The sequence below is a fragment of the Rhinolophus sinicus genome, chromosome 5, assembly GCF_057876585.1.
Source record: "Rhinolophus sinicus isolate RSI-liver-muscle chromosome 5, RSI-T2T, whole genome shotgun sequence".
Taxonomy (NCBI): domain Eukaryota; kingdom Metazoa; phylum Chordata; class Mammalia; order Chiroptera; family Rhinolophidae; genus Rhinolophus; species Rhinolophus sinicus.
In genome coordinates this window covers 93,342,587-93,358,900 of record NC_142505.1, presented here as the reverse complement: position 1 = coordinate 93,358,900, position 16,314 = coordinate 93,342,587, and the positions used below count along the sequence as shown (strand labels likewise).

General features: G+C 41.9%; 1 pseudogene; it reads left to right on the top strand.

Annotated features, from left to right (window-relative positions):
- The first annotated feature begins 4,170 nt into the window (after window positions 1-4,170).
- LOC109457458 (small ribosomal subunit protein eS26 pseudogene) lies at window positions 4,171-4,617 on the top strand (annotated as a pseudogene).
- The last annotated feature ends 11,697 nt before the right edge of the window (window positions 4,618-16,314 follow it).

The window sequence follows — 16,314 nt, the reverse complement described above, 5'->3', positions numbered from 1 at the left end:
TGGTGTTTATTCATTTTGTACAAAAACAACCCTTGGTATTTTTCTAGAGATTTATACTTTTAAAGTGTATAATATGTAGAACATATTTACATAAATACAAATCTGCAAGGTGGACAGAATAGGTAATAGAATGCCCAGATTTAGAAGTTATGTAAACAATTTTTTAAATAAATGGGAAGCTATTTTTATATATTAATCTCCAATTATAAGAAAATAATAATTGGCTACTTTGAGGAATTCATAAGCTAACCCACTATCCAAAGAAAAAGAAGGAACATTTTGATGTGCTTCCCTTTCTATGGCTGTGTTCATGCTACTAGATGTGCATGCGCATTTGCATAAAATTTTTTAACCAAGGTGAGGTCTTACTCTATATTGAGGGGTTTCCTTCTTGTTTTCATTCCATGCTGAACTCTGAACAGGCTCCTAAGAGAATGGAGTAAGCAAATATATCTCTATTCCTTTCATTAAGTACAACTGAAAACCCAGGACTTTATATGGAAAACCATGTAAAGATTCTAAAAGGTGGAGAGAAGCCAGACCAGCTAGGAATCTCAGGACCCAAGGAATGACATGGTGGTGAGTTCTCCAGATTGTTTGTTTGCCTCATATAACCCAGACTCAAAGAAGCAACTGGAAAACGCCCGTAGGCACAGATTTAAAAGCCTGCTGTTTCTAGCCAAATACCTGGAAAGGTTCAGCCTAGCAAGACAGAAAACTTTTAGACAATAACCACTCTACTGCAGCAAAATACCACAGAAAGAACTATGGCCCCACCTCTACCCATGTGAGCAAGTAGCCTAGACTCTACCCTTGCCAGGATGCATTGAGGATCCCCAGTCGAACTCCCTCAGTGGGGTGGTGTCAGAGGAGACTGAGGAGGAAGGTGGAACTCTGACCCCCGATGGATAATAACAACTGCCTCATTGTGTCACTGAGGAGCCTAGACTCCCACCCGCATGCAGTAATAACACGATTCCCCCACTCCTGCTAGGGTACGGTCCTGACGGAGAGTCAGGGCCTTTACCCCACTACTGTGGTAACAAGATAGTCTCTTATGGTGTCAGCAGAGGCCACGTAAGGGGCAGTAACAAGGTACTCCTACCTCTCCCCCCAGCAAGGAGGGATCAGTAGAGATCTAATAGGAAGCCAGAAATCACGCCCCCGCCCAGCAACAATGAGAAACACCCCACCTTATAAATGTCAAGTGGGGAACCTAAACTCCTCCCTCCACCTGACAAGGCAGTGCATTATTAAGATATAAATTCCTCTGCCAGAGCAGTATCGGGAAAAAGACAGCTAAAACAGAAGGTTTAAATAGGATTCAGAATCTCATAACTTAATGCCCAAAATGTCCAAGTTTCTATCAAAAACCGCATATTATAGCAAGAACCAGAAAGAGCTCAAAATGGATTTTTTTTTAAAGACAATAATTATATGCCAACACCAAGATGACAGAGATGTCAGAATTATCTGACAAAGATTTTAAAGTAGACATCATAAAAATGCTTCAGGAGCCATTACAAGCTTGAAACAAACAAAAAGAAATAGAAATTTTCAACAAAGACATAAAGTCTCAGCAAATAAATAGAAGATATAAAGAAGAATCACATGGAAATTTTAGAACTGAAAGTACAACAACTGAAACTGAAAAATCTCAGTATATGGACTCTCAACAGCACAATAGAGGGGAATAGGGGAAGGAATCACTGGAATAGGAATCAAAGAAGGAGAGGAGAAAGAAAATAGGGCTGAAAAAGTATTCCAAGAAATATGACTGAAATCTCCAAATTTGGCAAAAAAAAAAAAAAAGACACAGACTTACAAATTCAATAATCTAAACAAATCCCAAGTGAAATAAACTCCAGAAAATCACACCAAGACACATCACCGTCAAACTTCTGAAAACTCAAGATGAAAAAGTCTTCAAAGCACTGACAGAGAGATAACACTTTACTAAGAGAAAAAAATTCAAATAACAGCAGCTATCAAAAACCACAGAGGCCAGAAGGGAGTAACATGTTTTTAAATGCTGAAAGAAAAGAACTGTCAATCCAGAATCCTATATCCAGTGAAAATATTCTTCAGGAATGAAAGGGAAATCAAGACATTCTCAGATGAAGAAGAGCTAAGAGAATTTGCTGCCAGTGAGATCTACCCTACCAAAAAAAAGAAAAAAAAAATCTAAAGGAAGTTCTCTAAACAGATAGGAAACAAAAGAAAGACACTTGGGACATCAAGAAGAAAGAAAGAATACAGTAAGCAAAAATATGGATAAATACAATTTTCTCTTGGGTTTTCTACATTATGTTTGCCAATTGAAGCAAAAGTTGTAACACTACCTGATGTGGTTCTAAATGTACGTACAGGAAATAGTTAAGACAATTATATTATAAACAGGTGATGGTTTCTATATATCACTTAAAACTGCCAGTAGGCTGTGATGTTATGTACATGTAATGTCATACCTAGAGAAACCACCAAAAAAACTTATACAAAGAGAAAATACCAAAAAATCATATAAAAAACCAAAATGGAATTTTAAAACATGTTGAAGCAACCCACAGGATGGATTGTGTTTTTAGTGTTGCCATGCTTACTTTGTAGTCTCCATTTCATAAACCTATTATTTAAAGTACTTCAAGATCTGAATCTCCCACTATGTTTCTGCTCTTTCTTATTCATGATGGATTTTCTTTCTCCTCATATATATTTTTTTTAGTTTGTAGTATATTTAAATATACACATAATTTTACATAATATTTTGTGAGTGTTTCTATGGAAATAGTGTATAACCTAGATTTTAGTTATGCCTCTTCAAGGAAGTCTTGCAATTTTTTTCTGCCAGGTGTCTCCAAAGTATTACCAGCTCAGGAAGACGTTAAGGCTTATGAATTGCTAGATCATTCAGGTAGTTTACTTCAAATTCCCATTACAAATTGAGCAGACCCATGATTATGGTATCTCATTACAAACTTATTTTTCAGGTAACACTTAGGGTGAGACAAACTATGTGTTGACTCCCTTTGACAATATATGGATATTTCTCCTGTCTACCCATTCGGTAGAATCCAGCTTTTTTCAAAGTGTGAGTTCCTACTCTCCACCTAGGGTATAACTCTTCTTCTACCACACATAGATATTCAAATCTAAGACCAATTGCTACAGACATCAGAAATCTCCACCTCCATCCCCGCCCCAGGGCAGTCAATGGCATTCTCTGCCATTCTGCCATTGTCTGTGTCACTAGCCTCTCCATTTCTAGCCCTAGGGATATTTCCCTTACATTCTTGACAACTGCAACTATGCATTTAAATATATTGCTTAAGCATGGTTACATTTTCTCCATCAATTCTAGGTATTTTGTAACAAAAGGTTTTCAGATTAACTACTGCACACATATTACTACGATTGGAAATCCTTTAGCATTTCCCAGCCTCAGTTTCCTCATCTGACATGAGAATAAGATAAAAATATGTAAAGTATCTGACACATAGATGATCAATAAAAAGAAGTTACTGTTTTTGTTATTATGCCATAATTCTTTAACCTATTGCTGACTACATTTATTTACTACTTCTATTATAGATAACACTGTAACATGTATACATGAGCGTAAATCTTTGTTAATTTATAATTACTGCCTGAGGTTAAATGTCAAGAAAAAAATCATTCCAAGGTCTAAGGATATTTTCACATTCTAAAGACTCATAAATACAGAGAGTGTCAAAAAAATATACACATTTTAAGAAAGGAAAACTGTATTAAAATGGTTATACTCAATATATACCAAAAACAAAAGATGAATACAAGTCATGTTTGACTTCTGCAATTACAAGAGGTGCTCAAAGTTGTTACCATCAGCATCTAGACACCAGACACTTCTGATTACGGCGAACTACTGCTTGAGCAACGCTGACCAAAGTGTCCACTTGTATACATTTTTTTGGCAGCCTAGTATTTTCAAGTTGCCCTCCAAAAGGATTTACCAAGCTGAATTCCCACCAGTGGTATATTGCAGTGCTCATTTTATCCTTTTTCATCACAAATACAGACTAATATAATTTTCAAAATGTTTTCCAAATTGCTAAGTAAAAATGGTATGGTTTTAAGATGACTAATTGTTTTATTGCTGCCATAAGAACTAAGCATGAAAAACATTAATAGCCTCTCTCGGGTCCTCGCTTCCAAGATGACCAAGAAAAGAAGGAACAATGGTCGTGCCAAAAAGGGCCGCGGCCATGTTCAGCCTATTCGTTGCACCAACTGCGCCCAATGCATGCCCAAGGACAAGGCCATTAAGAAGTTCGTCATTCGAAACATAGTAGAGGCCGCAGCCATTAGGGACATTTCTGAAGCGAGTGTCTTCGACGCCTATGTGCTTCCCAAGCTGTATGTGAAACTACATTACTGTGTGAGCTGTGCCATTCACAGCAAGGTAGTCAGGAATCGTTCCCATGAAGCCCGGAAGGGCCGAACAGCCCCACCTTGATTTAGATCTGTAGGTGCTGCCCCACGACCTCCACCAAAGCCCATGTAAGGAGCTAAGTCCTTAAGGACTGAAGAAACATTCTCGGGGAAAAAATAAAATGGAAATTATACTTTTAAAAAAAAAAACCATTAATAAGTGGTATAGATTATAGAATTCCCAATAGAGGAAGACAATCTCTGTGACCCAAGAGTATACCTCATCGTATAGGCAGGCAACACATAACATTTGGAGGCCAGGTTTAAAGGACGTGAAAAGAGCTTCTGTGGTTACCAATGGGAGATAAAGTTTAGAAAACAAGAAAAAGGGGATACAATTTCCTGGCACAGACGCCTATATTCCCCTTTCCCACTCCCATCAGACATGCCTAATTGATCACAGAACTCCTTCCCACTAAGCATGGAAGCAACCTTGGTACACTTCTCAATACAGCACTCCAAACAGCAATTGATTACAGTTAGCCCATAAAATAAAGCCTCTTTACCCTCCTGGATTTAGTATATTATAATTTTCAGGTCAGAACATCAGGAAGAGGTGTATAGCATTTAATGTGGCTTTGTATATGAGCCAATACAACTTGCAGCTGGATACAAATGCTATTCTTTGATAGGATGTATTTACCCAGCACAGAGCCAGCTGCATCATCATTGCTGAAAAATTCTCCTTCCTCAAGGCAGGACAAAAGGAAAGAGATAATACCTGGAGTTCAGGGGAATTTCTAAACAATGGTCCCTGAGTTGCCCAGCTAGAGCCTGGTCTCCCGGCGGGAAGAAGAATACTGTCAGGCCATCCCCAAACACACCTGACCTTTAGCAAAGGCTATTTCCTTTGTGAAACCAAAAAGGGAAGACGGAGTGAACATATGCTTCTGTCGTCTTCCTCTTTGGCCTGTGCAGGGTCAGGTCACAGTCCCCAGAGCTCATCAACCTCAAATGCTCTCAGAAAGGAAAGGAGGGTGTTCCCAAATAACTGCCAGACAGTGAAGACCCTACATGCATGAAGACCTTATTTTTTCACCTCAGTCTCAGCTCTCTGCGGAGAGAAGCTGCCCAGAAATGGAGGTGTCAATTCAGGAGACATGGAAGGGGGTTTCTTTTTGGTCTGGGCCTCAGTTTTCTTGACCAAGATGTGGATTTGTAAACTAGTTAATCACTACACAGGGGCCAACCTGGATCTAGTCATTAACAAGCCACTCTGACAGCATTCAAGTCCCCCTCGGCCTCATATTTATACTTTTGGCATCTCACCCTAGTGTGCTACTACAAGGGTCATCTGCTGATGTAGTATTAGAACAGTAAATAAAGCGACTTATATATCATAAATTTAACTACCACCAAGGGAACTCTTCCAATACAACGAAATCTGTTTATAATTCTCCTCCATCCAACCTAAGCATTTATATGATTAGCCCAGCCTATACTTTCTGGCTCTTTGAGCCAATCGGATCACTTCTCATAACCTGTTTCTCCCCACCCCCCAACAATGGTAATATTCCTGTTCATTCTGAGTAAGTTCCTTTATTCTAGCATATACATCTCTAATCATGCACGCTACACTCTCGTGACACTTTGCGTCTCTACCTTATCCAAGCCCTGCTTCTGCTTATGTCCCGCCGCCAGCCAAGATGGGCCATCACTCTCTCTACTGGGATGGGAAGAAGTTTTAGATGGTGAGGGCAAACAAAGAGAGGGCACAGAGACCTTCAAGGTGAGACGGAATCTGCCCTCAGGATGCATTATTTTGAAGACAATCAAAACTTTGCACCACAAAGATTGACACCTGGTAATATAACTGCTCTCCTTACCAAAGAATCACAGTCTCCTCCTTCACTCCTGAGTTTAATTTTAAAAGGCCCTTTCCCTTTCTATTCTTAGCAGGCATTGCCTTCCATATGCTAGTCTCTGGGAAAAGGAAAAAAAAAAAAAAAACACAGCCAGGCACACACATGCTTTTCCCTAAGATGAAAAGTCTCCACCCCTTCTTCCCTAGCTGGTAAACTCCTCCTCATCTTTCTTCTCGTCTCACGTTTTCCGTGCAAACATGGGCCGCCCCAGGGAGACTTAGGCACTCGTCCATAAGGTCCTTTCTGCACTCTACTAGGGCACGTCTCTCCATGTGCCCATGCCTGCCGCATGTCTGTCTTCCCACAGCTCTGTGACCTCACCGAGGGCAGGGACCCTTGCTTCTGATCTTCCTTCCTCCAGCATTTGGCCCCCTGTTAGGCACTTGGATGGTATGTGATAAATTTTGCTAGATGATTGTATAGAGGAATCCTCCTGATGATAGCCTACCCGGATACCAGTGAAGCATCTCAGAATCTGGAGGCTGGAAAGAAGCACAAGCCACATATTGTTCAAACCCTCCTTTTCAAAGATGAGGCCTCCAGAGAACTGGCTTCATCCAGGCCACACAGTGAATACGTGGCATGGCCTACCTGTGTCTGGCCTCACAGCCCAGTTCTCCTTCCAGTAAACAACACTTTGTCATTCATTCATAGAAGAAAGACATACTGAGCATATCCAGCTTGCCACGCCATGCAGACACCATGGTGAAGGGGACAAGGATGGTTTCTTCCACATGGACCTTATAGTCTAGGGGGAATACAGCTAAGTATTCAGATAAGGAGGCAGGCCGGGATCGGGGGAGGCAACTGAGATGACTCGTGCAGGTCAGGCTCAAATCCTGACTTTATTTAAAATGTAGATATTTGGTTCATCAATGATTTGGGGCCCTAATTTTGATTCTCTTTTTCTAAATGTTTCATTCAATTCTTTATCTTGATTCCTACAGTTTGGGCATCTCCTTACATTTTGTTTCTGAGGCAAATACTTCACTCACCTCACTCTAATCCTGCCCCTATAAGGAACCGAGAATTTTAAAAAGGAAGAAAGCAAATGACCTAGGCTCTGTGACGTACATCTTCAGAGAACTAGTACGCTTTTCTATGGTTGTCAGTCTACTTCTGAATAGGCATGCACTTGTTAATTCATCATCTAAACTGCTGAGACTAGACACATTTCCCAGCTTATAAAGTCATCCCTTCACATGTGCCAATTTATTAGATAATGTTTGTGGTCAACTACTTATGCAAAGTCATTTTATTTTAAGTAAATTCTCATAACTGCTGGCAGCTTCGACGATCAATATCCACTCTGAGATTTGTGCCACAGAGAGGCCACCATGGGATTTATTTAAGGCACTTTTACCAAATAAAATAGAACTTTTGTTCCTATATTCCTATCAGTGTTATTCTTTTGAAGGTGTCCAATACTGTATGATTACCGATGATGACAACATTGAAATAAACAGAATACAAGTAAGAATATGAAACTAAGCAAACAATGCCAAGTTACCACCATGAAGAGGCAGTTACCAAAGGCCACGGAAACAGAGAATCTGCAGATCATATAATGTCTTAAATTCCACCAATACGCAACGCACTTGCCACATGGAAGCTGCTGACAGGCGCCCTCTGAGTCAAAGGTGACTCTTTGATCCCGTGGTTACAGCTAAGGGCACAGGGCCAGAATTACAGGTCCTACGCTGGCATCATCACTAGCCTGCAGAATCACTTTGGGCAAGCAATTCAACCTCTCCATGTGTCAATCACACAGCTATGCAGCTGCTACGTTGCTACCTTTCCAGGAACTCACTGGAAGGAGGATTTACAAGAAAAAGGAAAAACCGAAAAAAGACTTTCTTAAAACAAACTAGAAAGTGTGAGGTTGTAGTACTCAGAGAGGACTCATCTGGACCCATCTTGCAGGGTGGATATAAGGCATGATCAATGGAGGATACCATTGCATGATAAGCTTTCAGCACAACAGAGAATTTGAAGGCAATTTAAAGCAATCGACTCACATCTTCATTCAAATAAATAAAAAGAATGCAAGTCATAAAATAAAACTTGTTTGTGTTCATGGTGTTAATAGCGGATCTCATTTCAGGTGTTAAACCTCATGGGATAACGGCATTAACTCTTCTGTCAAAGCGATGCATCCGCTTGCTCACTGGCTGTAAGCCCTTAGACAAGTGACTTAAGCATCTGTGTCACTTTCATCTCATAGCACCGCCAATTCTTCGTGGGGATTTTCTGAGGATTCAAGGAGCTCGTGCTCATGTGAAGCGCTTGGTACAGTGCCAGGTACACAGGAAGCACGAGGTAAAGGTGAGGGAGTGAGGAGGAGACACGAAGAGGAACACAAGGGTTTATGTCTCACGTTAGAATGCCTCGCAGCACCTAAAACGATGGAGGAACAAAGTAAGGATGAATAGATGATTGAATGGATAATGAGTACTTACATGCTCCAAGTACTACACTGAAGAAAAGTCTAAAGGAGCAAGAAAGAGATAAGGGAGGGATAAAGACAGACAGCAAGAAAAATATACGCTCTTCTGTTGGGGATCAGGCCGCGTGTTCCCGCCCATAAGTCCATACAAACTTTCACCTCCTTCCACTTCTACTTCCACACCAAAGGAGCGATCAGGATCATTGCCCAGTGCTCCGCCCATTGAGAAGGTTATTCTGTCATTGTCCTTCAATCTCAGTCTCGAGACTGTGCAGCCGTCATCATTTTCAGCTTGCCCTCAACATACCATGTCAACCCACCCATAAACCGAGTGTGGATTTTTCCCTCCTCTATCACTTAGTCAAAAAGGGTGCCTCATGCAGCCAGAGTTATAAGCAGGGAGGGAACCGAGTACAACAGTGGTGGGTGACACAGATTCTGGGGCTACCTGCTCCGAACCTTCCTGTACCCTCTAGTCCTACTTGTGCTCAATCCCAGATACACCCTTCCACCTTATGGTGCATTGCTGGGCACTCTCAACCTTATCACTTGGCGAGTATGACAGCTAATGATGGGCAGACAAAGGATATCCTGGTGCTCCATCTCTACCAGGGCCTAGTAATGTGGCATGCGTTGCTTTTCAAAAGGTGTGTAAGGGTGGATCATTCTTGTGCCAAAACCCCAAGGAGCCTGTGCTGTACTTCTCCCACTGAGGCTTGACAGAAGTTCGACATGGCGTCTTCTCCCACCACTGATACCTCGAACACCCAACGTCTTCCATGTGGTACAATCCAAATAGCAGGTGGCTTGCACTCTAGCCTGGCCCTACTAGAGAGCCCTTTCCTGCTCTGCGGCCCACTCAGAGCAGCCAACCTTTTGCATCATTTGGTAATGGGCTGGAGCAATATTCCCAGCTTCAGGGTAGGAAGCTTCCAGAATCCAAAGAGGCCTACCAGACATTCGGTTTTCTTTGTAGTAGTGGAAAGTGCAAAATACAATAATTTGTCTTTTACTTTGGAGACGATGGCCTGGGTGGCCCTTACCACGGGACCCATAAATATTTAACTGATGTGCAGGTCCCTGAAACTTTATAGGGTTTATCACCCATTCAGTGGAGACAATGGATCTTGCCAAAGCCGCTAGCACGCTAGTCAGTTCTTGCTTCTTGGGCTTGATTAGCATAAGAAAAACAATGCAGTAAATTAATGTGACGTTCTGCCTGATGTCCAGATGGTCCAAATCCTTTCAGAAGGCAGGACAGTTTTTACATAGCTCTCAGGCGAAACAGTTAACTATATTTTGCTGACCACTGTCTATGAACATACACTGTTTCTGATTCGCTTTTCAAATTGGAATAGGAAAAGAATGTATTTGCCACATCAGTGACCACATTCTGAGGTCATGTTAACCCACTCTAGGAGAGATACTACATCTGGAACAGCAGCCACAATCAGGGCTTCTAAGTGGTTGATTTCGTGAAAATCTTTTAAACCTCCAGGGCATACCGGGTCTCTTCAAGAGTTAGACTGGTGAACTAACGAGATTTTATGAGGGCCCGCACTCTAGCATCATTTAGAAGCTTAAAAATGTCACTAACGTCCTCCATCCCCCCTACTATCCTAGAACGCAATATTACCTTTGATTCACTCTGTTTTCGGTTGGGGGTGGGAGTGGGGATGCAGTTTCGGGGCTTCCACTTGGCCTTTCCCACAGTGATAGCCCTTATCCCACAGGTTAAGGAACCAATGGAGGCATTGTGACAATTACTAAGTATGTTAATCCAAATTGTGCCTTCCAAGAGAGAAGAACTGACCAGCAGGTGGGTTTATTGGCCAAATGGACACACTGTAAAGTCGACCCTGGCCAGGACTTTATTTATTACCGGAATCCTATATGCCTCCACTCGAACAGCCCCCTGCTATCAATCTAGGTACCTGGTCTCCAGATAACCAAGGTCAAGTTGAGCCCTGCGTACTATCAGAAGGGGTAAGAAGATATTAGGGCACAGGGTCAACCACGTATTCCCTGGGAATATGGAGGAGATACAAAAAGGCCAGCAGATGAAAAAGTACCACCTGCTTTGCAGGACACGCAGACAACGTATCTATCCCAGTATAGGGGACCTCCAAAAAACCCACTGTTGGCTCCCCAAAAACAGAACCAGCTGTGATTATTCACTAAGCCCAAGTGAAAGTCAGCTTCAAACATGTGTCAAGGGCAGAAGAAGAAGAAATCAATGCCAGTCTCCTGAATACTTTCTTGCCCTTTACTACCCTCCCCCCACCTCCTCCTGAATGCCTAGCTAAGGATCAAGTAGGAAGTGAGAGGATAACTAAAAACGTGGAGAAATAGACCAGGCGCCCACCTTCACCTTTCCTCCTGGAAGTGCCAGCCCAGGCCAGAGATGGGGTGGGGAACAAAAGTTAACTTTGTGGTCCAAGGCCTTCCTATTCCATGGGACAAAACATATTCATTGCTGAACTGAGACCTCTTAGAGAACTAAAAGGTCAAGTGAATTTTTTATAATCTAAGAGCATGAAGATAAGCTACAGGGCCTGCCTGATCGCACCCCAGGGCCCTGGGAAGATCTACTGAGACTGTGTGTGTGTTTGTGCACATATGCTGTGTACCCTGGAGCAAAAAAGGGTGAGAGGTAGGAGAGTGGGAAGAATAAAGTTGCTTTACGATTGTGCTCTATGAGTCATATCGATTTAATGTACCAATTACATTTTTTTCTTAAAATAATTTTAGAGCAAATATATCTTATAGCCGCCATCTTGAGCTCACTACCACTATCCCTTTGTGTCCTCTGGGAGAAAAGACCTTCAATTCCTGGAAGGGTTTATTGATTTCCTCCTCTGTGATATGGAGGAAATTTTCAGCTATGTGTCAGACCACTGTTGTCTGTTTGTTTGTTTCTTGCAGCTGCTTTTGAAAAAACAAATTCTATTGAATTGTGTGCTTTATACATCTTGGAGCTCTGGATTTATGATCCATCAAACACTGTGCAACTTGTTTTGAAACATTTCTCATAGCTTTTCCGTGGGCTTTCCAGTGCTGGAAGGGAAAACAGCATGAAGTTGTGGAGTTTTCAATTCCCTCTTCTAATGTGTAGGGAACAGAGGCAGGAGGACTTTGATGAAACATGATGACTCTTTTATGCCATAATATAATTGTTAAGTCTTTACAGAAATCCTCACACTAGGGGCTTTTTCCTCCCTAAGAATAGGAGAGCAAATACTTAAAGTCATTAAATCAGTTTCCTCTTTGTGCAGCAAGAAAGAGCTTCAGGGAGGGCAGGAGGGGAAGAGAAGTGTTGGATGATCAGTCCTCTCTGAGACAGCTAGATATTATTACCTCCATCGTACCCAGGAGTCAATTCACAGACAGGTAAACCAACTTCATGCCTTTTTTTATCCAAATGCACAATGCAATGCGTGGCACACGGTAAATGCTCAGTACCTATTTGTTATGTGAATGGTGCCTGCAACTGTAGAACTGGTACCAGGACACCAGCCGGAGTACCAGAGTGCAGTGTAGGTCATGCTAAGCAGAGAAGCAAAAGGTGAAAATAACTATTCTACATCATCGCATCACATCTCCCTAAACAGCACACTATGATTTTCCCCTAACACTCACCATTTTATGAAATTATCTTGTTTATTCTTAATAAATATACTCATTATGTTATACATACATATAGTGTGTACCTATACATATTCACCCAGCTCAAAGGTTAGCACCTCCAGTAAGTAACACCCCCCTGCCAACACACACACTTCCTCCCCCTTATATAGTGTTTAACCAGGAGGGACAGTCTACCTGACTAACCAATCTTGTCTCCTAGTCTTAGGTCAGGTCCTCTAACAACAAAGAGATCCAGGCGCACCTCATTTATCCAGGGCATGCGGGGTGGGGGTGGGGGAGGGAGATGTGAGGGAGGGAAGTTGCTAAGCAGGAATGTGGTATCCAGGAAAGTATCGCTGTGGGTTGAGTGGGGGGAGGAGTATGTATGAGGGGTGGGATGCAGGGTGCTCTGAAGCATAAATCATACCACAGAGGGTTTTACCCCTGAGGCCGTATCAGCCAGTCCCTGGCTGCTCCTGGCAGGAGTGCAGGATGGGGAATGTAACCTCATGGGATGGACCCAGCCAAAAGCAAGGCTCCAGAGAAGGTTCCATCAGCCACAACACTTACTACAGCTACTGGGGGGCGGTAAAAAAGATCTGGGTGGAGCCAAAACAGCCTATGACCATCCTCTCTGTACCATGACATCGATAGGATCCTAAAATCATTGAGAGCAGGCACTGGTCCGGTTGATTGTTTTTAACTTCCTACCTGCCTTAACTTAGCAGAGGGCCTGGAGAGCTAAGATACACTCTTCCTCCTCTTCCCAGGATGTTTAGGAGGAATCTTTGAGGTGGAAGTGGAGAGCTGTTTACTAGAGCACACAGCCTCTCACAATTTTAGCTGCCTCGAGAAAATTCACGGAATGAAGTCCCTCAGTGTGCGGCACTGAGCCCTGCCTGTGGCCCCTGGGCTGACGTCTATCACCACCCATCATTATAAGAAACAGAGAGCAGGCCAGCCTCCAGCAGTTGCCAACAGGAGATGTCCGCCCCTCTTGATGAGCAGCCCACACAACAGCAGCTGTCTTCACTGGCCAGCTGGGGCGAAATTTGTTCACAGTAGAATCCCAGACTTCGTGGAAAGCTTCTGTGCTCAGAAGCTGCCTGCCTGGCTCCCTCCAACACTGCTCACGGGACTGTAAATGGGTAGGACCAGTGTGGGAAGCAACACTAAATATAGCCAGCATTGACTAGGTGCTTACTCTGTGCCAGGAACTATCCCAAGTGCTTTACACATTGATGCATTTCATCCTCACAGCTCCCCTGTGAACTAGGTGTTATTATTACCATCCTCGATTTCCTATGAAGAGTTCTTGAAATGGTCATACCCTTTGACCCGGTAATTCCTCCCTTAGGAAACAATACTTAGAACAAAAGACTTTTACCCACACACAAAAATTTATCAGTGTGGTATTTATCACGGCAAAAAATAAATAAATAAATAGCAGCAAAATGTCCAATGAGAGGGAAACATTTACTCTACGATTGAATTTTATGTAGATATTAAAATTGTGTTTATGTGGAATTGTAATAAAAATTTTACAATCTTTCAAGTTTAAATGACATAAAAAGACACAAGATTTTCTGTTTATAATGATCGCAATGCACATTCAAAACCACAGAGGGCTTTCTAGCTCAAGATGGCAGACTGAATATCTGATATTATTTTCACTGTAAAGAAGTTTTGGTGGTCTTTGAAATCTCACACTATATAAAAATAAAATGGAAGAACTTGTGTTAAATTGCAAAAACTCAATGTGAATTTAGAAAGTTATAAACAAACGTCCGTTTAAGCCCTGTCACCAACATGGCCCAAGGTACAGTGCTTTTGCTCACCAGCGTTACTCCTGTGAACTCACAAAGCCTAGAGTTTGGTGCTTTCATTCACTGAAAGGAGGCAGAACTCTTCACACTCCTCCTTAAAGGGCAGTTTCTTATATCACGGGATAGGAAAAACATCAGGATGGGCTGGATGACCATGTTACCACTAGAAAGCAGGCATGGTGAAAAGCAAAGGAGTCATCTTAAACGGTGTCCCACTGCCCAATCTGAGCTTAGAAGGAAATAATAAGCACAGGTAATTGAGAAGTTGTGAGCCTCCATAAGACCATGACTGCATAACGGCACACAAAGAGATCATGAAGTGTACAGAAAGAGAGTTGTAACACAAATCAGGAATAAATAGGGCATACTACTTTTTATTAATTTTAATAAGTAGCAGTATAGTAATACATATTGAGTGTGTTCTTTTTTTCTTCCATTTTGGTTTAAAATGTGTATATATATATATATATATATATATATATATATATATATATATATAATTTATGTATAGTGATATTGTGATTGTAGGGATATTGTTATATATATATAGTAATATTGTGATTTATAGTAAGAAATGTATATTTGGTCTTCCTTCACTGTTCCTGGCATGGAGCTCCCAAAACCCTTGGAATTTTCTAAGTGATGAACAGCAATAAAGGTGTTTTTTGTTATGTTAATGAGGCATCTTTTGGGCTCCACCTAGGAATGGGGGCTGATTGCCCAGGGAACCAACCAAGTGATTACAGAGGAGAGGGCCTGGAGTGAGACTCAGTCACCAATGGCTAATGATTTCATCAATCATATACCATGTAATGAGGCCTCCACATAAACCTGAAAGAATGGGATTCCAAGTTGGTGGACATATGGAGGCGCTGGGAGAGTGGCACACCTGGAAAGAGCATGGAAGCTCCATGCCCTTTCCCCATACCTTGCCCTGTGCATCTCTTCCTTGTGGCTGTTCCTGAGTTACATCCTTTTATAATAAACCAATAATCTACTAGTAAGTTTCTCTGAGTTCTGGGAAATGTTCCAGCAACTTAATCAAATCCAAGGAAGGGTTCATTGGAACATCCAATCTATAACCAGTGGACAGAAGTACAGGTGATAACCTGGGCTTGAGACTGGTATCTGAAGTGTGGGGGGTGGGGTAGTGGAGGGGGACAGTCTTGTGTGACTGAGCCCTTACCCTGTGGGATCTGACTAACTCCAGGTAGATAGTGTCAGAATTGAGTTGACTTGTAGGACACTCAGCTGGTGTCCAAGAATTGCTTGGTGGTTGGGGAACCACACCCCCACCACACACACCCCTCACATTGGAACTAGGTGCAGAATCCAAACTGGCTGCAGAATTGTGTACACACATGCACACACACACATTTTTTTAAAGTATGCGAATTCCCCAAAAATGTAAGGAAAATGGCCCCCAAAGAGATAGAGACTATTTCAGGAAGGGCAATCAGCGCCAACAGTCATCCCTAATAACCAAGTGGAAAGATTCCTGCTCTTCATTAGCACCAATGATCACACACAATAACTAATTAAAAAGAAGGTCCAGCAAAGTGCTCCAAGATGATAAATTAGCTGTGTCCCAAAGAATAAGGGGCAACTAAGCAGACTTGACTCCTTATCTCCTGGAAAATTAAAGCTCAAGCTGACCCTATTAATTATAATGTGTCCCTGATAATGCATACATAAATTTCCAATAATCTCAACCTACCAGGACAATGTCGTCTGATGACAGAACAATGGGCTAGATCATGGTGACCAGGCAAAACTTAAAGAGTACACCAATTCTGGGAAAGACACCAGATTTTTTTAAAATGTTAAATCCATATGAAAGGCATAACTCATGATGTAACAAAGAAATTCTGGTTATAAAGGGGAGTTAGGCTAATGATGAGTGACTTGGGTTTGATTTACCTTGGACTTCACAAGCAAGGCGCCCCAAATGGACACCAACCCAGATTCTAAAACTTCTGTTGATCTGAAATAGCATTTATTTTCCTTTTGAGAATGGTAAATACGACCACAACCCTAGAAGACGTAAAATAATATCTAGCAAAACTACTGCAACTTTAAAAAG